The 27,848-nt window shown below is 40.7% G+C and overlaps 1 protein-coding gene across 7 annotated transcripts in view; it reads left to right on the top strand.

Annotated features, from left to right (window-relative positions):
- Window positions 1–27,848, top strand: part of LOC145996494 (very long chain fatty acid elongase AAEL008004-like) — a 305,519-nt gene that overhangs the window by 99,201 nt on the left and 178,470 nt on the right. Inside the window, exon 1 of one of the 7 annotated variants that reach the window (XM_083133035.1) lies at window positions 10,530–10,547. The exons of the other annotated variants lie outside the window; for them this stretch is intronic. The gene's annotated coding sequence lies outside the window, so the exon portion shown is untranslated. Of the gene's footprint in view, window positions 1–10,529; window positions 10,548–27,848 lie in introns of those variants that run through there. 7 annotated transcript variants of the gene reach the window in all.

Genomic DNA, 27,848 nt, shown 5'->3' with positions numbered 1-27,848 from the left:
GGGGGAGGATTGGATGGTATTGCTTTTGAAGTTAGTGCGACTGTTATTCTGCTATGAGATTGCATCCAGAGCATACTATATAGCAAGGTTGAAAAACAAATTCAAAAACTATTATTAAATCGGGAATATTATAGCGTTAGTGAATACTTAAGTTGTAAATTATAGAAATTGTGCAATTTTATTTTTGTCTCAACTGTACTGAACCCTCCAAATACCATTGTGTATTATATGGAGTAATTAAATTCAAAATTCAAATTTTGTTCTGACGCCTAACAGACAAAATACATGTCACTTCGAAGCGTGAAAAAAAAATCATTTTTTTTCAAGGCTCTCTATGTGGAGATACGGCCTCAACAGAGAAAAGGAAATTTATCTACTTTGGTGTCCTCGCACGCTGTGAATGTTTGTCCATTTCATCAATTCAATGTTCATCCTCATCTTCGCGATTAACGAAAGGTAGATTTCACACAGAAGCCACAATCGACACCAATAGAATGCAGGCTTGTATCATGTCGTGCCTCTACGGAGTGGATCGTTACTGTTGATTGGTTCATTTGCAAGCGACAAGTGTCACTTGGAAACGAACCTTTAGAAGTATATGCAATCTTTCATACCGAAGCTGCACATGTTGCTTGTTTGCGTACCTCTCGGACTGGGCTGTTTTCTCAATGTTGAGCATCGTGTCGGCCCGGTTGCGCATGCGCAGTAAATATTTTCTTATATACTGGAGGGGAATACGCGACCGAACGTACCACCGTCAAAACGTACCTACCACCTGACTGGCTACCTGCGAAGGGTCTTCTAATGAGTCTTAAAATATTTGCGATGCGACAAAACGTACCACTTGATAGGACGACATCAAAAATAATTTTCCGAAATTACGTTTTTCTCTAGTTTTGCTGATTTCCATCACACTTTATCCAGACTTTGGACTGGTAAAATTACTATATAATGTATATATAGCTATTTTGTCGTGTTTAAAATCAGCTGTGGTTAAGCTGTCGTCCACATTCTTTTCCTTTCTTTTATCTTTGTCTTTTTTTTTTACCTAACCTAACCTTACCTAACCTCACCTTTGTCGTGTAGGTTGCCTAGACTATCGTTGTAAATCTTGGTAATTGGCGTGTCTTCCTCTCGAACCCTTTTCTTCGCCTCCTGCATACGCTTCTTCACATCTAACTGAGCATCATTCGGGACTCCACAAACGGGTGGCAGATAGCGCACCGTATTGGAGTGTCTGACATGTTCAAGCGTTTTCCTTGAAGTGGTACGTTTTGTCGCTGGTACGTTCTGCCGGGACACCACTGGAGGGGCCCTTGTCACTTGTCAATTCGGTGTGGAACTCGCTTGTTGCTTGTGTGTGAAAGCTGCCTTCTGTGTAAAATAAATCCGAAATAGAAAGAAACTAATCGAGAATATTTTGATACAATGAAGTCCTATGTAAAACTAGCGTTTGTGTTGGAGAGTTTCAATCCGGTTTCTCTAGTTGAAAAGCATTGATTATTCATCTATCGTGCTCCGATGTAATTTCTCACGTTCATATCAAGTCAGACGTGTAATTTAACTTAATAACACCACTCGCAGCACACAATCTCCATGTATTTAAATAGAACAATTGCCTAACACAAGCTCTTAAGGTTCTGCCATCTACAATTAACTTTGCCTGAGCAGCTCTATTCCTGAGGGGGTATCACTTAACGCACACCGTATTGAACACCATTGTCTACTGACGTCAGCGCGGATTGCCTTCGTTGTTTCTTAGGTCTGTTAGGTTTAGTACTCTTACCATAAATACCTTGCAGTTTTTCAGGGCTTGACCAAGAAGGCATTAATGCTAAGACCCCAACCCTAACATGCCTAACCCATGGTGGAATGACAAACAGGTGGATGCACGCGCATGGCTCTCAGCCATACGTCACAGCTCTGACGTCAACATAGTGGCCACAGCCAGGAGAGGGGGTGCTTTTCAGAGGGTAACAAGTGGAGTTTCCGGGTTTGTTCTTTTCTGTAGACCATTGAACTGGTGTTTCTTTTTTGTTGTCTTCGTTTCACTTCTAGTGAGAAGAATCTAAGTGCATTGCGAAAGAAAATATGCCTAACTGTGCCTTTTACGGCTGTAGCAATCATTACAAAAAGACGCAAGGAACGAATATCAAGTATTTTGGGTTTCCTGTTAAAAAAGAAGAATTTTGTTACGAATGGGTATTGGCTTGCAGGCGGAAGAACAAAATAAACAATTTTATATCTCTCTCTCTTTATACACACACACACACACACACACACACATACATATAATATATATGTGCATGTATTGTGTGCTTTCACGTATCACATTTTACGTTGCTTTTCTGCCTACTTGGGCTGATTGCCCAACACAAATACTCTTACCCAGTTCAGGATTCGAACCCGGTAACTTCCGTGGCAATATCGCGAGTCAAGAACCCGGCGCCCTCAGTCACCGAAGCGACTCACGTATATATGCAGTCTTAGGTGTTTGTATATTTACGTATATGTATGTATACGTACTATACATATGTGTATATATAGGGTTATTAATGCAGTCTGTGTTATATGCTCTTTCGTGCCTCAAATTTATTTCTAAGTTCCCCGTGCATATAGTACCGTACCATGAAGGCACATTTTAGAGGTTTTAGGTGTAGGGACCCACACATTCTAGATCTCGGCCATCTAGGAGGTGATGTAATCCATACCACGCTCCAGCAGCCTTCCCCCCTCCCCCGTGGAAGGAAGTCTTCTATGGATCGCGAAACAATTATTGCACAGTGAAAACCCTTCCGTTCCCAACACATCTAATGTTTCTTCTCCCAATATGATCAAATGCTTACTCATTTAGGTATCTCCAGTGACGTGCCCAAGGGAGGGTGGGTGGGGTCATTACCCCATTTGACACAGTCCTTAAAAAAAAGAACGTCAAAAACAGGAAAATATGACAAAATGAGGACTGACCACCAAAAATAGTATGCGTAACCCCTCTCCCTGCCGAAAATCGTTGGCACGCCACTCTTCATCTCGGACACATTTTAAAAAATAACTCATCAGAAAGTTTTATAATTTCGTATTACAGACTGAAGTAAAGCACCTTTAACACGATCAAATTAATCATGAACAAGTCCTTGAATTGAACGCTTAAAAGGAAATGATGTCAGAGACAACGCCATTTTTCTCTTGGATCCAAGGTTCGGTCAATGAATTTATATTTAGGAATGGTTCTAATTAACGCGCATTTATATCCTCAGTATATTCTAGAACGTTGCGCAGATAAATGATTTATAAATATTGCCAGTAGTTCGACTCCACTTATTGAAGAACATTCCCTCTCGCGCCTTACAGAGATATAGCTTTGCTGTGCAGCTTCCAAATGCTGACAAGTCTCTACATAGTGCTCAAGTTTGCTGCGACAATACTGAAAGCTCAAGAAAAGTTTACGTGCAATATTATCAACAACAGGGTTATAGAACATTCTCCGTCTTGCCTTGATAAGTATATCTCCCCTTAAATTATCGTCACATTATTCAAAAACCAAAAATCCTAGTTTTAGCTAATGTAAACAGAAATATTTCCTGAAAGTGTATGTGTGTGTGTGTGTGTGGGGGGGGGGGGGGTGGCTTGAGCCCCCTGATTCCCACCTTGGATACGTGCTATTAACAATAACAGGGTTATAGAACATTCTTCGTCTTGCCTCGATAATTGTATCTCTTTAAATTATCATCACATTATTCAAGAAGACAAGAACCTAATTTTATCTAGTGTAAACTAAAATATTTCCTTTCCTGGGGAGGGGGGCTCGAGCCACCTGATTCCCACCTTGGAGACGTGCTAGTAACAATAACAGGGTTATAGAACATTCTCCGTCTTTTCTTGATAATTATTTCTCTCAAATTATCATCACAAAATCCTAATTTTATTTAATGAAAACAGAGAAAAATCCTGAAGGTGGGGGGGGGGGGGCTCGAGCCCCCTGATTCCCACCTTGGATACGCGCTATTAATAATAAGAGGGTTATAGAACATTCTTCGTCTTGCCTCGACAATAATTTCTCCTTAAATTATCATCATAGGCCTATTATTCAAGAAGAAAAATACCTAATTTTATCTTGTGTAAACTGAAACATTTTCGGGGGGGGGGTCGAGCCACTTGATCCCCACCTTGGATACGCGCTAGTAACAATAACAGGGTTATAGAACATTCTCCGTCTTTTCTCGATAATTATTTCTCTCAAATTATCATCACATTATTCAAGAAGCCTAAATCCTAATTTTATGTAGTATAAACAAAAAAATGCTACGGGGGGGGGGGGGGCTTGAGCCCCTTGATTTCCACCTTGGATACGCACTATTAACAATAACAAGGATACAGAACATTCTCCGTATTGCCTCGATAATTATTTCTCTCCTTAAATTATCGTCACATTATCTTATTTCACACCACAAGAAACCAAAAACCTCATTTTATCTAGTGTAAAACGAAAACTTTCGGGGGGGGGGGCTCGAGTCCACTAAGACCTCTCCTTGGATACGTGCCTGGCTCAGTATACCATGGTTATGGTTATTCCGCGTATTTTGAAGTTATATTGAGTCTGTAGTTGAATTTTGTTTCACGAAGAACGCTTCACTGTTAAGCGAACGGACTCCCTGCAGTCCTCTTCTGCAACGATGATGACGTCATGCGCCGGAAGGGAGAGTTTTAAGGATCGGCTTGCATCCACCTCTTTAGTCTTTACACCATGTGCCTAACCTAACAACGACGTTAGTACACGACGGTGTTCAATACGGTGTCCGATAAATGAGACCCATTCCTAAGCATTCACGTGGTGAACATTGCAAATCGAATCTCGGCCACTGGTAACAAAAATGAAACCTTTTCACAAGATTACAGCATTTTTTGGTGAAGATCAGATATGGGCCGTAGCGAACTATTTGAAATAATTAACTTAGTAGAATAGCGTGTTTGAATGTTACGGGAAAGTTTGGCACTGTTCTCTATGCTTGCCTCACAGTGGCAATACAAGTGTCGTCTTAATGGCGCAATTCACTGAGGACTCCTTCGCATTTCCTGGTTGGATGCCGTTCAGCTGGCAAGTTCCACAGAGGGAATTGTTTCTTCGGGACGTTCAGGAGTCGTTTGATCAGAGAAGAGGAGCTTCAGAAGCAAAGACGGCCGGTGATGGATCTACTGGCTGCGAAGGAATGCCATTCAGAACAAACAGTTGCTAGTGTTTTCAGAGACTCTCATTGTTGTTTCCGCAAATAACAGATTCAGAGGATACCCCCAATAGTTAAGTGGTTAGGGCTACCGACACGGAATTGAAGAGGCGAAGGTTCGAATCCCGGAATTTCTGGGATTCGTGCACAGTTGAAATTGCATGCTTGATTTTAGAATCTTTTGATTCCATCGTACCCCGATTCTCGAATCCTCAATTACCTTGCACCCCTATTCTCGAATGCTAAAGGTGTGTAAAGGGTGACCCTAATGTCAACCTCCCTTCCACGTAGTACACACTTGACTCCAATTGGCAGACTAACGAGGACCTGACGACTGAATCCACAACCATTATAATCCTCTGTGGTACTTGTGTTGTCCTTATTTTTGTGATCCTCCTTCATCCATTTCATCTTGTCACCCTCGTCTTCGCCATTAGACAAGAGTGACTGAGAAATGAAGTAAAATAAACCAATTCAATCAATCGTACGCTCGATTCCCTCGCACCCCTATTCTCGTATCTCTAACCCCTTTCCCCCGCGTCCTAATTTTCGAATAACCGATTCCCTCCCTGTTACTTCCTCGAATACACGAGGGGAGTAAAGGGTGGCCCTTTTCAATGACAACCAAATGTCTCCCACGCAGTACACCGTGGACTGCATTTGCAGACTAGCGAGGCTCTGGCGTCTGATCCCATGGCCAATACAATCCGCTATATTTGATTGATAGACTTGGTGTTTTAAGTCCACTTTATGCTAATCGGGACTGGACCTACAGTTTAAAGTGGGATCCGGACCACTACGTGCCTCCACCGGGTATCGAACCCGGGACCCAATCCGCTATGTGGCTTGTGTTTGTGCCGTCCATATGTGTTTGTGATTGTCCCTTCATCTCTTTAATCTTATTACCATTCATCATCACCTTCTCTTTTCGTAATACACTCCATTAATGCTAAGTGTTGATAATCTTGCAACTGTTTGTACGTCCAGGTAACTTGCACAACGATTAATTTCATGCTCATGACCTTGGAGGATATATATTATGGTGTGGATACATTGTCGACGTTCCGTTTACCTGCCCCCGATTACTGTTACAGAATGTTACGTAACAGGGGCTCCATTACTGTTTCAAGGTCTGTCTGCGAGACGTCATCTCGAGAGCAGAATTTGCAATTTCGTTGTCCTGCATCAAGTGTTTGATCACTGAACTAATGAGGTGACTCAATGTCGACTGACAGTTGTACATATACAGTTTTGTTGGTTTGTTCCATTTCGGTACTTCTTGGGTGAATCGCAATGATGAGGATGATGGATGTATTCGGTGGAATGGTGTTCGGACAAACACAGTACATGTTCGGGGTTCTAACGTGGGATCTGCATCTTCGTAGCGATTTTTGGTTGCCACTACTCCATAGACACTGACGTTTTCGATGATCAGTGTTGCCAACCGAACGTCACAATATCGGAATCGAAGGTCTCCACTCAGTGCCAAAAGTGTTCATCATTTGGAGGGCGACCCTCATGAGGGCAGACCTCATTCTCACCTCCTGAAAAGTTGTGAGGGCGAGGTCGGTTGCATCAAAATGAACATCTGTACTCAGTGCCGACATGTGTTTCGAGTGTGTGGACATATTCTCACACACCCTCTCCTTCTCTCTCTATTTTCCTCTCCTTCTCTCCTCTCTCTATACATTTCCCTCTCCTCTCTCTATACATTTCCCTCTCCTCTCTCTATACATTTCCCTCTCCTCTCTCTATACATTTCCCTCTCCTCTCTCTATACATTTCCCTCTCCTCTCTCTATACATTTCCCTCTCCTCTCTCTATACATTACCCTCTCCTTCTCTCTCTCTATTTCCCTCTCCTTCTCTCTCTTTATTTCCCTCTCCTTCTCTCTATATATTTTCCTCTCCTCTCTCTATTTCCCTCTCCTTCTCTCTCTCTATTTCCCTCTCCTTCTCTCTCTTTATTTCCTTCTCCTCTCTCTATATATTTCCCTCTCCTTCTCTCTCTCTATTTCCCTCTCCTTCTCTCTCTCTATTTCCCTCTCCTTCTCTCTCTCTATTTCCCTCTCCTTCTCTCTCTCTATTTCCCTCTCCTTCTCTCTCTCTATTTCCCTCTCCTTCTCTCTCTCTATTTCCCTCTCCTTCTCTCTCTCTATTTCCCTCTCACTCTCTTCCCTGCCTCTATCTTTCTTTCATTATTACCATCTGCTTCTCCACCTCTCTCCCCCTATCTCACTATTTCTCTTTACTATCCCCCCCTCTCTCTCTCTCTCTCTCTCTCTCTCCCTCCCTGTACTAACCTACACTTCTCCCTCTCCCCATTTCTCATTCGCTTTCTCTTTCCTCTCTATTTCTTCCTCATATCTCCTATCCCTCCTTGTCCCAAACACTCTTCCACCCTCTCCTCTGTCGCGCTGTCTTTACTACTCTCTCTCTCTCTTTTTCCTTTCTCTCTTTTCACACACCCATTTATCTTTTCCTCTCTCTCTCCAGTCGTTGTTTCTATCTTTATCTTCCTCTTGCTACCGGCTAACTACAGTAGATTTCTCAACAGTGGTAATTGTTTTAATTTAAAGGAAGATCTGTATATCTCATCCTTTATTACCGATAAGTATTACATGTATCCTTGTGATCTTTTAGCGAAACTGTTTTTCTAACGGTTAGGGAGAATTTACCCTAAAGCAGCAACCGACACGTGTTGCTTGCAAGCGAACCTTCAGTACTCAATGAAACCTTTCGAACCGAAGCGACACAAGCTTCACGTGTCGCTTGTCGCTCAGACACAAATGGCTAATGACAGCTATAGCAATTAACGACTTGGAGGTATTTGCCAACAGCACCAAACCTGAATCTTACCCACGTATGCATGTAGTAGCAGAAATTAAACTTAACCAGCCTATCCTCTTCACATGTTTATTTCTGCATCGTGTCCCCTAAGTCTTGTTCATTGTTTATAGACGGAAGGGGGCTGTGTCGCTTGTCGCATCGGTCTAAAATCTCCCTGCGGCACAGTACAAAGGCGAGAACACTTATAAATTTAATCTCAATTTCATGTTTCCCTTTCATAAATCACAATCATTTTGTTGCGAGTGACATCAGTGCTAAGATACCCTAATCCATATTATCTGTATCAGCTTAATCTTGTGTGTCTGTAAGCCATCGTTAATAAGACAAAGACACCAACGTCAAGATCCCCAATTCTCTGCGCGTCAGTCTCGACGCTAATTTCACTTGTCGCCATGGGAGCTCGCAAGAAGGATCAAGGGAGGCTCTGACCCCACATGCAATAAGGAAAAATTGCCTAGTTATTCTCCACTTTTCGACTTTCCGTTTATATTTGTAATTATTTTTCTGTTCTTGTACATTTCCCTGTCTTTTGATGTTTTGTCAGTGTTTATCATATCTTAGTTTAATTCTCTATTTGGTATTTTTTTTATCTGTTATCTGTGTGCTTCCTCACATTTTACTGTCGTATTTTCTTTTTTCTCTTTCACTCTGTACTTCTCTCTCTTTTTCTATATCTGTCTTTTGCGGCACAGCCCGCTACAACGCCAAAGGTCGTTCGAATTCCGGCCTGTTCTGTGTGAGTGCCCCTTCATCAAATCATCACTCATCCTCATCTTCAGGATTGCCAGCCCCCGTGGCGAAGTGGCTAGCGCTACGACCCCAGGGGTCCCGGGTTCGAATCCCGGATTGGGCATGTATGATTGTGAGTGTTCATTCATTAATTTCATCATATCATCACTCATCCCCTTCTTCACAAATTAGCCAAAAGTGGCACAAAAAGCGAAGTAAAATAAAGCAAGTCAATCAATCATCTTCTCTCCTATAGATAAGACTAGCTGATTAGAAGGCGTTGCCCGGGTGTTTATTTATCCCAATCTTCTAATAGACAGGAAAATAATGAATTCTAACTATAGTGTAAAATGTAACTAATTTTATTTACAGGTATTTAAAAGTATAAGTACAATATGCAAATTATAAAGTAAAATCTTTTACAAATTCACTGTAATATTAATTTAACTCAAAATAAATTGAACGGCATTGGGAGTGTCACTATTCATCTTAGCGACCCAGAAAACTGTGGATTCCACACTAATATCGGTAGTTTTCGATTATTTTTACATGTTATTCCTTCCCACCGCATCCCTAGGGGTGCCAGGGGTGTCTTACAACCACAGTATTTCGTTCCAGATTGTAACTTATATGTGTACCAAGTTTGGTTGAAATTGCTCCAGGCGTTCGAGAGTTATGCCGAAACAAGCATATATACATGCATCTATTTTTATATATATATAGATTACGAAATATTAATTCGAAACTGTTTATAATGATAATACTCGTAATAATGTAGTTATTAACCAGTTTGCGATTAGTGAATAATATCCATAATGAATAATTGAGGGGTCTAGTGAGAGAGGGAGCTATGCCACAAATCTTGACAATTTTATTTTTTGCCATTTTCAGTCTTCTCCTACCATCTGCCATCTATCATGTGAACTACAACCATGTTGCATAGCCCCCGCTTGTTCTATAGCAGATTTTCTGTGTTCTTGAATACTTACTCATCAGCATTTTGAGTGAGAGAAGGAGCTATGCCACTTACTGATGGTGTCTGCGGTAGGAGTGGCAGAGGTTGTGTTGCAGTAACCGGTGCTAGATATAATATCAACCCTGAAGTTAAAAGATCTCATGGCAATAATGCCTTATATTCCTCCATTTTTTCATGGTGTTTACCAAAAACTAAAATCCACGGAAACAATGGACAGTGAAGATCCTCCAGAAGACATATGAAGTTGCCTTTATGTAGGATCATATGTAACCCTGTGAACATGATTTACACTCAGGCAAAAGTATTTAAGCCTTGTTCAAAGTATTTGATGTGCTAGATTGATTTTTCCACATGGGTATACTACAACAATATACCATACATGTTCATAATAAATGGTATTTATATTGAAATTCATATTTTTCCTTTTGAATAATTTACCTAACAATATGTTCAGAAAAAATAAATTACCCTTCGTTATACAAATTATGACTCAACGCAATGCTTTAGAAAACTCAATTTATTTCCATTTCTTGTCAAAGTGGCATAGCTCCCTCTCTCACTAGACCCCTCAATTGTCATTAGTATTACAAGTGTTTAAATTTTACTATCATTGGACTACTGAAAGCTGAACCTTTCCCATTATTTCCCTTTAAATACAGCCTTGCATGTATGTGGTTGTATTACATACATATCTAAATAACACATAAATAATATATTTTCATATTTTCTCTTACAGGTGAGTACAAGTCGTAGCTAGCACGGAGCAAGCATGTAAGTACTTCTCAATAACGTAAGCATTACATTTGTTTCCCACGCTCAGATTTTTTATAATCCTTGTAACAACATAATTGTTGTTGAAATTGTTTCAGCATTCCCATCCCTGTCATTATTAAGATCCATGATTCTCATGGTTTTTGAAATGCATCGTGCGTCAATCTTTTTCTGAATTCATTTTCTTGTGCAATATATGTCAATGATTGTATAGGTGGATCCCAGCAGTTGAAGTTTGTTGTGTAACATTCTCGTGACCTCAACCTTGAACGATGTATGCGACAGTATATTATGTTACGTGTAATTTGTGTAGTTGATGAAATATATTTTCTGATGTACCTTTACGGCAATGGGAAATTACATCAATAAGCAAAAGGACTCAACCAGGCTACTCCTTGACTTCTCAAAACTGTGGCAATAACTGAAGAATGTGATCAAACTTAACTACAGGTTTAACCCGCGTATATGAATTTGCAGACAAATCTACAAGTCTATATATTTTTCTTTCGTCGACTCGCTTATAACTGGAAAAGCTGAAATGGCCCATTCTTATGGCTGTGTCCGAAAGGTACAAAATAAGGACATGAAGTATGGTCTTGACGGAAGTGACGTCATCCAATGTCGGATTAAAAATTATGCATACTCGAGTTTGAATTGATAATGATGCAGAGACGTTCAAAAGAAGACCAATATTGTATATGTAGGACATTTCAATACAAAGAGAAAGTTGTTACGCAAAATTGAAAAGAACTGTTTTTTTGAAAAATTTTAAAAATCTTAAAATTAAGAACTGTGTTTAAAACATTTCTGCCTGCACCCACGATCCGACAACCCGTTTTTGATTTATCGAATTTCAAAGAGAGCGATCGTTTGCAAACTTCCTAAAAAGTAGCCCCTTTTTTGTTGTCACGGCACAATTGAAAGAACTAAATTTTCATGTAAGTCTGTTTTTTTGTAAGTCTACTGGTTAATTTTTAATTGAGGTCTAAACTCTAGTATCTAGAATTTTTATTCCGAACAGTCGTATGTTTTGCACCATGCGGCACCACTGTCGCCATATAGCCCACACTGTGCTTTTAAAGCGAAGAGTGACAGTTTTGCACCACCTGTGCATTTATTTCAATACAGAATGAATAGGCACTGCTGCTATACAAGAAATTATGAGTTTCTCCCCATGTTGCAAGAGGAAGATGATTTTCAAGCTCGACATGATGTTTGAAAGATATAAGAATTTTCAGATTCCCATGCATTCCTTGTGGAGAAAAAAAAACGCCACTTTGGACTTTTTCCTACAGCAAATCAAATCTTCAATGTGTCCTCTTTTCCGTTCATGTGTTTTTCTACGCCGTCGAAAGTTTGGTGTTCCCAAGAGAGCAAGTAAAATAATACTCCGATAAGCGTAATGCTAAGTTCCCTCCCCTCCTCCAGCGCACAGCCCCCTCCTCAAGTTCGCTACGGGGAAGGATCGGTGGGGAAGGAGCAGTTTAGGGTTCTCGCGTCTGACTGTACTCAAACTGTTCCTCCTGCCCTTACAGGGGATCGTGAATAGTGTTTATTTACTCGATAAGGTCTACATAATACTGATGGGGGATTGGTTCGACAACAAAACATCACCGCACAGTAACAGAAATATCAATGCTGATTGGCTCGTTTGTTGCCATCATGGACGTCCAGAAGGCTCCCCCCTCCTTACCTCCTAGAGTACGAATGTCGACTTAAAATTACACATTTCACACGTACAATTTTATTTTAATCACGGTTATTTGTTAATTATTGGATCCCACTTTAAACTGTAGGTCCAGTCCCGATTAGCCTTACTGCATAAAGTGGACTTAAAACAAAATCAATGAATCGATCATGTTAATTATTGAAAGGGCGTTGCAGGAACATGACAGCGTCAAACTGATGTTTTTTGAGGGGGAAACACTATTGAGGGAAATATGCCTCATACCCCCTCCCCCCACTTTGAACGAAATTACCTTGCTTGCCCCTTTCTGGAAAAAGTTATACAGACGTCCATGTCGCCTTAGCAGATGATATTTGACACACACACAAAGGGTACTTGACTGACACATAATACCAACAGAAATGATAAATATGGTTATTATTCCTTATTGATCCTTCTCCCTTTTCCTTGTTGAAGAAGCTAATGATCAAAATGTCAAAGATTATAAGCAAAGCCGTCCATCGGGAGGGGGAGGTGGGGACACTCGCACGAGGCCCCTCGTCAGATAAAAATAATTGTTTGTGTAAGGTTTATTTTGAGTTTGGGGACGCAGGTGATTCCAAATAAGCAACTAATACATGGATTGTTTTCGTATACAGTAAAACCTCGTTAATCCGGATTAATGGGGCGGATAAGTTGGCCGGTTTAACGAAAGTCCGGATTAACTGAAATAACGTAAAATAACAGTAGACAGTGCATTAAAACTCCGTTTATAGCAACAAAACACGTTTATTATGGTGTATTTAAATTGCATAGGTCTAAAATATACTATACAGTACTGTACAAAGTCTGCGGGAAACCGAATTTCATCAGTGGTTGACTGCCTTTTCTTTGGGAAGCTCTCTTGTTGACTTCTAGCTACATTTAAAACATCGTATTCTGCTTTTTTTGGGGGGCCTGTCCAGATTAAGCGAAGTCCAGCTTATCGAGGTTCGGATAAACGAGGTTTTACTGTACTTCAAAATATCCAAAATTACGAAAATCATATTCTAAACATAGAACTGCACAAAAATCGTGTTCAGATATTTCAATCAAAAATGCACTATTTGTTATGTATAGAATGAAATCATTAAATGAGCATAGTATTTCATGTAAAACCATATAAATTAACTATAGGATCAAAAGGCCTCACGGGTTCGATACCCGTTGGAGGCACAAGTGGTCGGATCCCACTTTAAACTGTAGGTCCAGTTCCGATTAGCCTTCCTGCACATGAAAGTGGACTTAAAACAGTACATCAGCCAATGAAAACAGTACAGCATCAAAATTCAATGAAAAGGAAATAAAGAGAATTGTAATAGAGAATGTTCTTGCAAATTCTATTATGTTGGTAAGTAAAATACTAGTTGAACACACATTTTTTTGTAATTACATATAATGCATGTCGCAGTGCCACTTAGCAAATGGAAAGATACAATAATTTAGAGACCTATATGAGTCTCACATAATTCTTGGTTTTAATCTTCAATATGTTCTGTTTATTGTTCTTAAGTAATAGTAAGGAATATATAAATCGATTGTTTATTAATTGTAATAATATTTATATCGTGATTTTAGAGACACCTATACTTCAGACTAAGAAACAAAAAGCTCTGAAACATTTTGTTTACAGACCCAGACGCCGCACCCAAATAAAGGTCTCACTTATTGAATACCTTCGTACGATAATGTTATCGTAAGGTTTAGCATAAATAATGCCTTTTTGGCTAAACCCCGAAAAACTGGAGTGTATTTATGGTAAGAGAACAAAACCTAATCTAACAACGAAGGCATACCGCGCTGACGTCAGTAGACAACGGTGTTCAATACTTTGTGCGTTAAGTGAGACTTTCCATCGTGCATTCTTTTGGCGTTTCGAATGTTTTTGGTGAGCTTGAGAAAGGCGTGACGTCACTTCCGCTTTAGAATCCCCGCCCAGGATCTACTCTACCCCCTCCCCCACTTTTCCCCCTTTCATGAAAATGTTATTGAAGATATGTTCGAAAGAGAACACATGGTTCTTCCAAATGCTACTGGCTGTGTTTTGTTACCTCCCAGATCCGTTTCAAAAGCGCCCTTATGCAGTGGCGGCGACTGGGTTCCAAAACTAGGTGAGGCAATGTACCCAAACTATGGGGGCAGGGTCAAAACAGTTTTCTTTCCCTCGTAGATAAGGTTTAGCATAGAGCGGGGGCAAAAGTGGCAAGGGGGGGGGGGGGGCTGCCACTGCCCCTATGGATTCAACGTCACACTATTGATTAGTCGTTCGAAAGACAACTTTTTTAAAGCTCCCGACAACCTAAGCCGACCATATTTTACATCGAGGAAACTCCCCCCCCCTTCCCAAACTCTTTGAAAACTTTTCCGAACTTGACAGGCTTTCAAAGTGTCCATCGATTGGTTGGCTAAGACCCGTGCCCCCCTCCCCCCACCCCATCTTCCTGCGAACTCCTGATACATTGCCGACCGTCCTGTGCTCACCTTCAACTGTTTATTCCAGACATTTGTGCGGAATGAAATGCAGCGAGTGTGTACTAATTTGCATGTTGCGTCATGTATATTTGATGATGAAAATTGAATTTCTGGTGAGGTAATCAATTATGGAGCATGGTGACTTTCATTTCAGTTAAAATTGCCTTTGTAGTTAGTAACTTGCCCGGACCACTAGAACTGATAGGTTGAGGACAAAGTGCAATTTAAATGAGGAATGCCGCAATAAATCCAAGTTTCTCCTCCCTCCTAAATATTAGACGTGTAACAAGTAGTGAACTTGCTTATGAAGGACTTTTTAAGTTCACTTGATGCACAGTAAGGCTAATTGGGACTGGACAGTTTAAAGTGGGATTCGAACCACTATGTGCCTCCACCGGTTATCGAGGACGCTACCACTGCGCCATCGGGGAGGTCCTTATGAAGTAGAATCGTTGCGTTTACAGAAGATTACAATCGCTCACAACACATTGTGACCGTGACGGAGTGGGTAGCCCAGCTTGCCCGGGGTTTCTGGTTCGAATCCCGGCCTGGACATGGATGTTCTTTCTAAGTGTCCAGTCCATCAATTACATCATATCATCCTCATCGTCGCGATTAGCCAAAAGTGGCAAAAAGTATCCTAATTAGGATATATATATATATATATACACAACTGTAAATGAACAAATTCTCACTACAATATTTGCCGTTTTCGTTATTGTTTTTGGATATGTCCCATCACCACCTTTCCATTTAAGATAATAAGGTTGACTCCAAGATGGAGCCCAACCCTGTGGCCGAGTGCTTAGGGTCCCGGGTTCGAATCCCGGTCGGGTATGGTTCTTTGTGAATGTCCATCTTCATCCATTTCATCATTTCATCACTCATCCCCATCTTCGCAAATTAGCCAAGAGGCACAAAACGCGAAGTAAAATAATCAATCAATCAATCCAAGATGGAGTCCATGGAACTTTTCACCTCACTTACAAAAGAAAACCCAGTTCATGAGTGCTCAATAATTGTCCCACGCTGGCCTCCGTGGCGGAGTGGTTAGCACAGAGTGCTACGATGCCAGGGATCGCCGTTTCGAATCTCAGCCCGGGCATGGGTGTTCTTTGTCAGTGTCCCTTCATCAATTTCATCCTATCATCACTCATCCTCATCTTCGCGATTAGCCTAAGGTGGCAGAAAAGCGACGTAGAATAAACAAAATCAATCAATCAACTGTCCCGCATACACTGGCGTCAACCTTTGAAAAACTTTGGATGGACTGAACTCTAAGATTTGTTTTAAAATTTTATGAAATACTAATATGTCAGGTCGAGAATTTGCACTGAAAAAGAACTGAATTTGGAGTGCCTAACCGGAGAAAATGACCACGGATAGAACACTGCAAAGTACCAAATTGGAGATGTAACAAATTTTATGAAATATTTTGGTAACAGCCAGTATTTAAGTTGACTAGTGTAGGGTGATATATCGCGATATTGAAAAAATATCCAGGCGATATCAACTAGACAATATATCGTCACGATATTTTGCGTGTTGGCGATGTATCGTCACGATATTTTGGCGATATATCGTCACGATATTTTGGTGATATATATCGTGGGGCTGTTTACCCACTGTACCCCCTCGAGAATTACGTCAAATTTTATTTAATGGACAGATTTCAATGTTTTACTTAGTGTAAAAGTTGTTCCAGGGTTAGGAAATCACAAATAACGGAGATATTTGATCCCAAAAAATGACCCACGTAAGTTAAAACCTGCAATTTGGGAGTACTTTCGCCGCTTTGTGTTAGTAAAAAGTGTTTGTATGTACACTAAAATAGCGAAAGAACACGCCTAGAATAATCATCAGTATCAAACCCAACAATCCTAACCTAACTACGTAAAATTAAAGCTGCTGTTGTGGAAAGTCGTTTTGGGTGCTATATTCACTTGCGCGAAGCGTTCGGGCTATTCTACTACAACACCCTGAGGTAACAGACGTACTTTACTTCACAATAACACATTTTTGCGAACAAAAATCAACTGATAACGTTCATAAACAATAAAATCTTCATAAACCATGCAAGATATTTCACTTTATCTACGGGGTACAGAGGGTCAAGGGTACCTATATCGTTACAGCGATATATCGTCACGATATTTGACTATATTTATCGTGTCAGCGATATATCGTCCCGATATTTGGCGATATGTATCGTGTTAGCGGTATATCGTCACGATATTTGGCGTATATATCGTGGAGACGATATGTTGGCCGATATCAAGATGCGGAAAAAATATCGTATCGTATTGTCTGTGACGATATTTCCTTGAGGATATATAACGATATCAAATTTCCGATATTACCATTCCAGTTGTCACTCACTATCTTTAGGTGTCCAATGATGAAACATTTCTGTTTGAAGGTGTGAGAACGTTATTTCCAATAACAGGCAAATTAATGTGTGGGCTCGAGCCCTACAGGTTCATCTATGTTAGAAAAACTGTTTCTTGTTTCGAAGTCCACTGCATACAGGAAGCAGGGCCGGATTAAGACGAAATTGGGCCTGATGCTTGAAATCTTTGGTGAACAATAAACCAGGGTTGTTAAAGGTCCAGGAACCCATAAAAATCTAATGGTTTCTATTGGGTTGCGCTGCAGTACCGGAATCTTTTTTCTCGCACAATTTAAATTCGGTCCAAGTTGCGTATTGTTACATTGAAATAAATGTTCCTGGACCGTATGTTAATTGTTCCTGGAAAAAGGTTCCTGGACCGTATTTAAATTGATGCGGGAGAAAAGGTTCCTGGACCGAATTGAAATTCATTCTGGAAAAATGATTCCTGGACCGAATTGAAATGCTTTAAATATGAGAAGGTTATACACTGTCTAGAACTCATTTCCGTTTGCTGATTTTCTCTCCCAGTCCGGGATTGAATTTATTTACAATTACAGACCAGGCTTGAACGATTAAAAGCTGCCTTCTAAAAATGTCCGCGAGTACGTTTTACATTGGAATGTCACACTGCTGTTGTAGAAAACGTAGCGCAGGAAATAAATCAAAACGTTGTTGTTCTCTCATGGGCCAGATTCAAAAACTCCCTTGTCGAAGAGTTACTGTACATAACGCAATGGACCATAGGCGCCGACTCCATGGGGCTTGGGGGGGCTCGAGCTCCCCCCAATGTTAACGATGTGGGGGCAGAGCCCCCAAAATAATTTTGCTTTAGAGGATCTAATGTATTATTTTGCTTCTCTTGTAAAGTTTACTCAGAATTGTGCCACATGAACTTAACTTTAAATACACATTTGAAATGTTCTAGACCATCAATTTGGGGGGTTGAGACCGCTAAACCATCAACTTTGGGGGGGGGGGGGGCTGGGACCGCTAAACCATCAACTTGGGGGGAGGACTATGACCAGAGACAGCAAAACACATGACTTATTACTATATACTAAGTATTTAATTATGAGTAGGCCAATTGTTAAAATTTTTACTAAAAAGAGTTTCAAAAGACGATGTGCATGAACTAGTGTAGTGGATGAGACTTTTGGGCTACAAATGGCTCTCACATGACATTCAGAACGAGATCATTGATATATTAGGGAGATCTGTTTTGCGCTCCGTGGTAGCAGAAATTAAAAATCGGGAATATTTTGCTATTATGGTTGACGAAACTTGTGACATATCCATTCGTGGACAATATTAATATTCTGCATTAGAACTGTGAATAAAAAATTTTGATATTTTTGAGGAATTCAAGGGCTTTTACGTGATTCCGAACACTGAGATCAAAACTTAAAAAAGGGAGAGAGTGAGTCATTCATTAATTTATTTCAGTGATCAGAGCCCCCCCTCCAATAATTTTGACAAGTCGGCGCCCCTGCAATGGACTATATGGAGTCACATTGAGTTGAAACAAACCCGTCACGTATTGCTCCAGCATCCGATCCAGGAATGCAGCCAAAAGGAGCCGTCGATGAAGTAACGTGGGCTGCTGTATTCGCAGCAGATATTACAACAGGGAACGGCAGTACTGCTACAACAAGTGAAGGAACGCGCGCGAGAGAATGGGGCTATATGGAGAGTGGTAATGTGACTGCAGCGTTTGTGTTTCGCCCATTTCTACCTTGTACCTTAGATTCTCGAGACAGCCAGGATCTTGAATAGTCTTTCATACTCACAAGCGGATAAATGTTTATCGTCAGGTCCATATTCGATCCAAGATGCGTATTGTTTCATTTCAATACGTAACTTTGACCCTATTTCAACTGATTCGAAAAAAAAAAGGTTCCTGGACCGTATTTAAATTGATCCTGGAATAAAGTTTCCTGGACCGAATTTAAATTAGATCGGAAAAAAGGTTCCTGGACCGTATTTAAATTCATTCAGAAAAAAATGTTCCTGGACCGTATTTAAATTGATCCTGGAATGAAGGTTCCTGGAACGTTTAAATTGATCGGGAGAAAAGGTTCCTGGACCGAATTGAAATACTTTACAGATAAAAAGGTTCTTTACGGTCCAGAACCCATTTACGCTTGCTGATTTTCTCTCCTGGACCGGAATTGAATTTATTTTAAATTCCTGGACCTTTAACAACCCTGCAATTAGCACAACGATGTTACAGTTACGTGACAGCGCAAAGAATAATAGTAACTGTATAATAAGTAACGCTGTGTCTGGGCGTCCGAAATTGGGGCTCCAAATTTCATTCTAAGATTTATTTTCAGGTTAATATAGCAAAAGAAAACTGTTCAGCTTCCGGAAAATTCTCGTCTGTTTTCATCTGGGCCTATTTCAGGAATGGGCCTAATGCTGCAGCATCAATAGCACCCACCTTAATCCGGCCCTGCCAGGAAGTTCTTTCGGTGAAGTGGTTCATAGATAAACAAATTAAGGCAGCAGTTGTTTTTCTTACTCGGACATAGGAAATAATTTTTCCTGCAAATAATCGCTGCTAAATTACGTGTAATTTAAGTAAGGACAAGGTGAGTAAATTGCCTTGAGAAATGTCTTTTCCCAGGCCATTTACAAATGAACGGAATGTCTTCATACTTGACCTTTGCTCGTTCTAAACATGTTATTAATTCAGAAACATTGCTATTCTTTTTATGTTGTTTGTGACTAGTAAGGAACCTAAGGCCCCGTTCGCACTGAGACAATTTTGCAGCGCCACCTAGAGAGCGCGAGAAGCGCTGTGCATGTAGAGCTTTGTCATGAAAAGTTTTTACCTACTCTCGCTAATGTAAATAACATTCCTGACCAGGGGCGTACTGGTCCATCGATCAAAGGGACATTTGCCCCCATCCCATGATGATATTCTGGATCTGGGCCTCTCTGATGGCGTAGTGGTAACGTCTTACCTTTGAAATCAAGTGACCCCGGTCGGCTTCGATACCCGATGGACGCACATAGTGGTTTGGATCCACTTTAAATTGTAGGTCCAGTCCCAATTAGCCTTTCTGTGCATAAGATTGCCTAAAAAAATTAGCAAACTTTGACAATATTTTGGATCTCGCTTACCTCCATGATGGAGTGTTTAGCATAGCGCTCTACGACGCCAAGGGTCCCGGGTTCGAATCCCGGCCTGGACATGGGTGTTCTTTATGTCTCTCATCATCTTCGCGATTAGCCAAAAGTGACAGAAATTCGAAGTAAAGTAATCAAATCAGTCGATCAAGTCAATATTTGGATCTCCCTGAACTTGATACTATCCAATTGTGAAATTCGATACGAAATTCACTCACGGACACTTCTGGGTCGTATCGTCCCTATTGGAAGTCAATGCTATCGTTTCAACCCAGAAGTGTCCATGACTGTACAACCATTGACCAGAAATCCGTAATCAAGCTGTAAAACAAAGCTAAGCACTTAGTACAAAATTGGTTAAGCAGAGTAGAATAGAAAAAAAAAGGTGCAACTATGTTTTTCAATAAAGAAATTAAGATTCTTGTATCGTCGATGGCGTAGTGGCAGCACTTCGTCTGTTAAACAGAGATTCCAGGTTCAATTCCGGTGGAGACATGGGAGATAAAGACATTCCGGTTGCCACGTCTTGTGAAAGCCTGTAACGGTCAAACCAGCATTTCCGGACCTGGCTCTGTTTATATAAACTATTTTCGTTGTTCATTGTTTACATATGAGGAACACATTCCAAGAGTTTTGTGTGTTGCCATTGAAAATTTGCATTACAATCCACTCACCGCCCCAGATTTAGGCAAGACACACGAAACATTGCAGGCAAGGTGTCCCATTTTTATTGTCGGTGAGTGTACGATAACATTTTAAATCTCGAACTTTGCAAGATTCGAACAGTAAATCTCAGCCTTGCCTTGATTGTTTAAAGGGGGTCGCGGCCCCATCTCAAGAAATATGACACGATGATAATTACATTTTTGCTGAAAGGTAAATGATAGCGTTAATTTTTTTTTTTAAGGGAAACCAACATAACATTTGCATTTTTAATGAATAATTCTTGTTTATAATAACCAAACATGCTTGAAAGTCAATTATAATTCAAGTACTACTTGAAATACTTCAGGAAGAGTCTGTTTGCTTTCGGCGTTGTTCTTCGGCGACAATTAGATTTCAAAATATTTGATTGTTATTTAATATAACAATGCAGTACCCTTTGCGGTTACTGAATGAAAAGGACGTTGGTTATGCATTAGACGAATTATCATTCAGTCTAAGGTTTGGTATGATGACCCACGAAGAGTTGTAAACTAAGATAGGGTCGTTTTCTTTCTCTCTCCGCGATTGATCGAATCGCGGACCTCCTGTAATTTTTGTTTGGAAACTAATCTCTCGCGGATCCGTTGTGCACACAGATGCAGGAACTTTTACGTCTGTTCTTGTTTCTTTGCCTTCCATCTGTCCGTTCGTTAGTTTAACCGTAACGGATTTAACCAGGCCTTACCGAAGTGCTTGCAGATATCTTGTTACTAAAACAAGAAAAAACAAAAAAAATGTGCAAACTTCCCATTCTTTCACCCTTTTTCGTTTCTGTAGGTATAGTTCGTCATTGAGAGGACAGACCGGATTATGGCAAACTTGTTGCATTTCGGGAACGGCGTTTCGATATTTCTTTACGTACTGGAAGATATCGAAAAGTCTAAATCAGTGGCTCTCAAACTTTTTTCTCATCGTACCTTTAGTCGTAACAAAACGTCTAATGTACCCCCACCATCATGGGCGTAACTTGGGACCAAATTTTGAGGGGTCAGAATCAGACTTGGGGCCTAATTTTGAGGGGGCAGAATCAGCTTGGAACTAAAATTTGAGGGGGGCAGAATCAGACTTGGGGCCTAATTTTGAGGGGGCAGAATCAGACTTGGGGCCTAATTTTGAGGGGACAGAATCAGACTTGGGGCCTAATTTTGAGGGCAGAATCAGACTTGGGGCCTAATTTTGAGGGGACAGAATCAGACTTGGGGCCTAATTTTGAGGGGACAGAATCAGACTTGGGGCCTAATTTTGAGGGGACAGAATCAGACTTGGGGCCTAATTTTGAGGGGACAGAATCAGACTTGGGGCCTAATTTTGAGGGGACAGAATCAGACTTGGGGCGTAATTGTGAGGAGGAAGAATCAGACTTGGGGCCTAATTTTGAGGAGGAAGAATCAGACTTGGGGCCTAATTTTGAGGAGGCAGAATTAGACCTGAGGCCTAATTTGGAGGGGGCAGAATTAAACTTGGATCTAATTTTGAGGGAGTAGAATCAAACCTGAGGCATTAATTTGGGGGAAGAGACTCGAAAAGTTTTTCATCCCATAAAAACAGCGTCCAGGAATATTTGCTAAATAACTGACGTTTGCGAAATCAGAAATATTACTATTTATTACTTTGCTTCTCAGGTCCCCTAACTTGTAAGTTTTAATAAACCTGATTTTTTTTTATGTGGGGGGTCGTTTTTGACACAAAAAATTATAATCCTACGTTTATTATTCTATTGGGTGTTCCTACGTTTACAGTCTTTATGATCAGTTATAAGACTAAAAGTGTGAAACACGTATGCAAAGAAGTACATATTTTTTTCAGAGTTGTCGAAAATAAGTAAAGAACAAAACTAAATTTGAAAACAAACTGTCAACCAAAATATTGGATTTTTGATTGTAAATCCACAGTTAATTGTGAGAAGGATGTGCCTGCATAGCCTGACACAATCTGGTTGTGCACTTGAAACGTCCAAGCGAAGATTCGGCTCCAAATTAAGTCTCATATAGATTTCGAACGAGTATTTTGTTTCAAAAAAATATGAAAGAATGATGATCCTTATTTTCCTATGGAGTGTTAAAGCTATGATGTCTCAAACAATGAAGTCTGCTCTACACATCTGCCGTTCAATTGTTGTCGTGTGGACATTCTCGATATTTCTCTTCCTAACTGATCGCGTACTCCCTTCAACTCGTCGATGTACCCCTGGGGGTACGCGTACCACAGTGTGAGAACCAGTGGTCTACATATAATGTTTATATCAAACTGGACCTCCTATGTCTATCGGCTAACTTTGAGAAGGCACCCAAACGTCAACCTCACTTCACACCGCTGTAACTGCAATGTTTCAGGCCAACGAGGCTCTGGCGCCTGGGCTCACAGTCAGTATAATCAGAGGTAGAAAAAACAACTTAAAAAATAATTCAGCAGCCAGCCTTTGTTTTCTTCAAATGAGGCCTATGGAAGCAATGAATCCAACTAACATGAAGCTACACATTTTGAAATACGATCTTAAAACATTTGATTTATTAATTAATACAAGATTGTATCAAAAGTAATTATAGTTCTTGCGCCGGAGTGGCCTTGCTAAAGAAGATTCTACCATAACGCAGCTGAATTTTAAAATTCGGCTAGCAACAGTGCAAAAAAATATTCCGATTTTATGATGCACGTGATGCAGAAAACACACAAACATCGAAAAAACACATACTGTACTCTGAATTTAATAAAAAAAGTAATGGAAATGTCCATAAGCGAACTCGAAATACTTAGAAATTATGTATCTGTGTGTATTTAGAACTGAATTTGAAAATTCAGACCCCTGGTGGAAATTTGCAAGCGCCATTGCGATCGGCCGCCCTGTATATCCCTGAGTCTATAATTCTCTGTGGAGTTTTTCATTGTGTCGTCCGCATATGTTTTTGATGATCAATTTCATCTTAACACTAGGGCTAGGATTTTGATGACTTTTTGGTCTTCCTTTTGGTAATCCACAAAAATGTATTTTTAATGTTTTAGTATTACCTTCTTTTGTGAGGGAATTATACCTTTTGAGATTAATTTGGGGCATTTTTCAGCATTTTTGGTCCAATAAAGCAATTTTTGGCATTTTATGTCCTTTTTTGGTAATTTTCTTCTAGAACTTAAATATTTTTGATCTTTGATTTACTAAAACACTGAAAAAAGTTTACAAGTTTACAAGTTAACAATCATTGGTCATTCCTTCTTGAAAACACTCGGAAAACTTTTGTAACATGCTGCAACACAAAACTAAGCACTAACTTCATTGTCTCTTACAGTGTATCTCAAGTCAGTTTGTTTTGAGAATCTTAGTTAATTTATTTTTACATTTAGGTCATAAATTATGAGTGTGTTCGCTCAAATTCCTCATTTCTAGCATATTTAATATAAAGAAAAAATATATTGTGCCTTTTCTTCAACTGTAAGTCATTTTTAGGTTACAAATTCAAGAGTAAAGCGGTTAGCAGCGCCATCTTTACTGCTTATTTTAACCACAGCATAGAGAGAAATGATCACTTTTGGCTATTTGCGAAGATGAGGATGAGTGATAATATGATAATATGAAGGGACAATCACAAAGTATACCCATGCCGATATTCGAGCCAGGGACTCCTGGCGTCGTAGCGCGCTATGATAACCGATCCTTCGCGGAGGTCGGCAACATGTTCCCAGAGTACATAAAGGTAAGTAAATACTTCCGTAAGTGACCAAAGATCTAGTTCCTTCTCCTTTCAGCTTCTCGCGTTTTGTTAAAATAAAATACAGCTTTTTAGCCACGAGGCATAGAGTTCATGACGAAGGACTTAAGACAATAGGAAAGCCTGGTTGAAAAAAAGCGTCGTAGGTTCGTCAACAATGCTTCCTTGTATTGGAACCGGACTGCCATACTCTGGAACCAGGAAATAATTGTCCGGTCAGTTGTTTTTTTTCCGGTATGAACATTTCTTGTGGTCGGTAGCCCAACGTGAAGAATGTTGTGAGAGCGAAGAAGTGGTCATGCAGAGCAGAGAGCAATTAATCTATCACTGGTGTGTGGTCTAGTGAACGTGATATACGACGGGTTTTGACTTGCTGTTCATGTGCTAGAGAAAGTGCCTGTTATTTTATGACAAAATTGGGATTCATTTACACAAAAATTATAAAAATTTCAAAAACGTTTTCAGTTACTGCTTGTATGAAACATGAAGGTTCCTGTTGTCAGTGGAAATCCTGCCTTGGAGGTTCCTGTTGGCAATGGAAATCCTGCCTTGGAGGTTCCTGTTGTCAGTGGAAATCCTGCCTTGGAGGTTCCTGTTGTCAGTGGAAATCCTGCCTTGGAGGTTCCTGTTGTCAGTGGAAATCCTGCCTTGGAGGTTCCTGTTGTCAGTGGAAATCCTGCCTTGGAGGTTCCTGTTGTCAGTGGAAATCCTACCTTGGAGGTTCCTGTTGTCAGTGGAAATCCTACCTTGGAGGTTCCTGTTGTCAGTGGAAACCCTACCTTGGAGGTTCCTGTTGTCAGTGGAAACCCTACCTTGGAGGTTCCTGTTGTCAGTGGAAACCCTACCTTGGAGGTTCCTGTTGTCAGTGGAAATCCTACCTTGGAGGTTCCTGTTGTCAGTGGAAATCCTACCTTGGAGGTTCCTGTTGTCAGTGGAAATCCTGCCTTGGAGGTTCCTGTTGTCAGTGGAAATCCTGCCTTGGAGGTTCCTGTTGTCAGTGGAAATCCTGCCTTGGAGGTTCCTGTTGTCAGTGGAAATCCTGCCTTGGAGGTTCCTGTTGTCAGTGGAAATCCTGCCTTGGAGGTTCCTATTGGGAATGGAAATCCTGCCTTGGAGGTTCCTATTGGGAATGGAAATCCTGCCTTGGAGGTTCCTATTGGGAATGGAAATCCTGCCTTGGAGGTTCCTGTTGGGAATGGAAATCCTGCCTTGGAGGTTCCTGTTGGCAATGGAAATCCTGCCTTGGAGGTTCCTGTTGGCAATGGAAATCCTGCCTTGGAGGTTCCTGTTGGCAATGGAAATCCTGCCTTGGAGGTTCCTGTTGGCAATGGAAATCCTGCCTTGGAGGTTCCTGTTGGCAATGGAAATCCTGCCTTGGAGGTTCCTGTTGTCAGTGGAAATCCTGCCTTGGAGGTTCCTGTTGTCAGTGGAAATCCTACCTTGGAGGTTCCTGTTGTCAGTGGAAATGCTCCCTTGAAGGTTACTGTCGAGGGGAAATGCTCCCTTGAAGGTTACTGTCGAGGGGAAATGCTCCCTTGGAGGTTCGTGTCGAGGGGAAATGCTCCCTTGGCATTTCCTGTCGAGGGGAAATCGTGGATTCTATATTAGCGTGAAAGGAAATCATGGTCCTAAATACGACATAACCAGGGTTAAAAAACAGGAACTTCTCGTTATAAGGGCGCTATTCTGGATGACTTTTTACTTCGGAGGCAAAAGCTATAACGTTATTTTGATATTGTGAACGTTGCCAACATGTGTTCCACAAAATCGAACTATTACGGTCTTACGTTCACAACATCCGGCAAATTTCTTGCGGTTATATTTTATGCCAAAAAAATTAAAAGTCGTAAACATATCTGCACGTGTCTGTCGGTCTGTGCATAAAGTTGAGTATGTGGGACCCAGACAAGCTCTCTTAAGTAGGAGGAGAAGGTTAATGGCTACGGCTCAGAACCTCTTAACTGTACGCAAAGCATAAGGAGTTCAAAAAAAGTTAAGTTTACGTGTCAGATGCTGCAGTTTTTACGACATGCCTATTCATGCGGCAACATTCATGTGTGCTACAAGTGCACCGTATTTTTATGTTTTCTTTCGGCCTAACCCTCTTCTCAATTAGGCAATACCGTTCGTTGAACTAAATGGTGGAGAGCTGTGGCGATTTTTTCGTGGTGTTGCATTCCTATCACCCATAACACCTGGGTGTAGAGATGGTGCCAATAGTTCACTTTTCATATCTTCCGGACCCGCACGGTGTTAATGGTTCGTTTTATTAACTGCAGCTACAAAGAAATGAGGATGACCCTCGGGCCTAGTATAAACATTTTAGAATTCAAGTTGTTCTCCTGTAAAGTTGACAGGTGCCCAGACGTGCCTAAGTGATTACGAGAAGATTTAACCATGTTTAATGGAACGGTTACACGTAACTGCTGTGTATGGAACGTTCCCACATGCTTCTTCCCATTGTATGTAATAGGGCGTAATCCACGTGAGGAAACTACATGCTAAGTTTCAGACAAATATCCCTGGGCTTCGATGACGTAGTGGTAACATCGGCACCTTGTAATGAAAAGGTCCCGGGTTCTATTCCCCGCGGAGGCCACTTTAAGCAGTAGATTTTGTCCCAATTAGGCTATCTCTGCGTGAAAGTGGCTGACCCTTAGCAGACTCCAACGAAGCCCTTTTCGAAGTCCCCTCTCCTTTCAAAGAATTGCTATGATGTTTCCCAAAATGATAAACTACGTCTGCTTATAATTCCTTATAGAATACTCGCTGATTACCCGGCGTTGCCCGGGTATTTATTTATCCCAATCTTCTATTAGCCAGGGAAATATTGAATTCTGACTATAGTGCAAAATCTAACTAATTATATTTCATCGTGAATGTCACCAATTAGCTTAGAGACTACGAAAACTGTGGATTCGACACTAATCTAGGTCATTTGTGGCATTTTATTTTTCACCCCCTCTCACCCCCCCCCCCATGCCGATAGGTGATGAACTTGAAGTTGAACCGCATTGGGAGTGTCACGAAAACTATGGATTCCACACTAATATCGGTCGTTTTCGCAACACAGCCTGAATGTTAGACAACCCGAGAAACACTATCGTTGTGCGGGATTGCATAGAGTCACGGATGTCTGTATGTAATTTAATATGAGTCGTTTTGGATTATTTTTACATGTCACCCCTTTCCAC

This window comes from Lepisma saccharinum, chromosome 1 (genome assembly GCF_977018435.1).
Source record: "Lepisma saccharinum chromosome 1, izLepSacc3.1, whole genome shotgun sequence".
Lineage (NCBI taxonomy): Eukaryota > Metazoa > Arthropoda > Insecta > Zygentoma > Lepismatidae > Lepisma > Lepisma saccharinum.
Note: the sequence above shows the minus strand (reverse complement) of the source record. Positions and strands in the feature narration are given on the sequence as shown.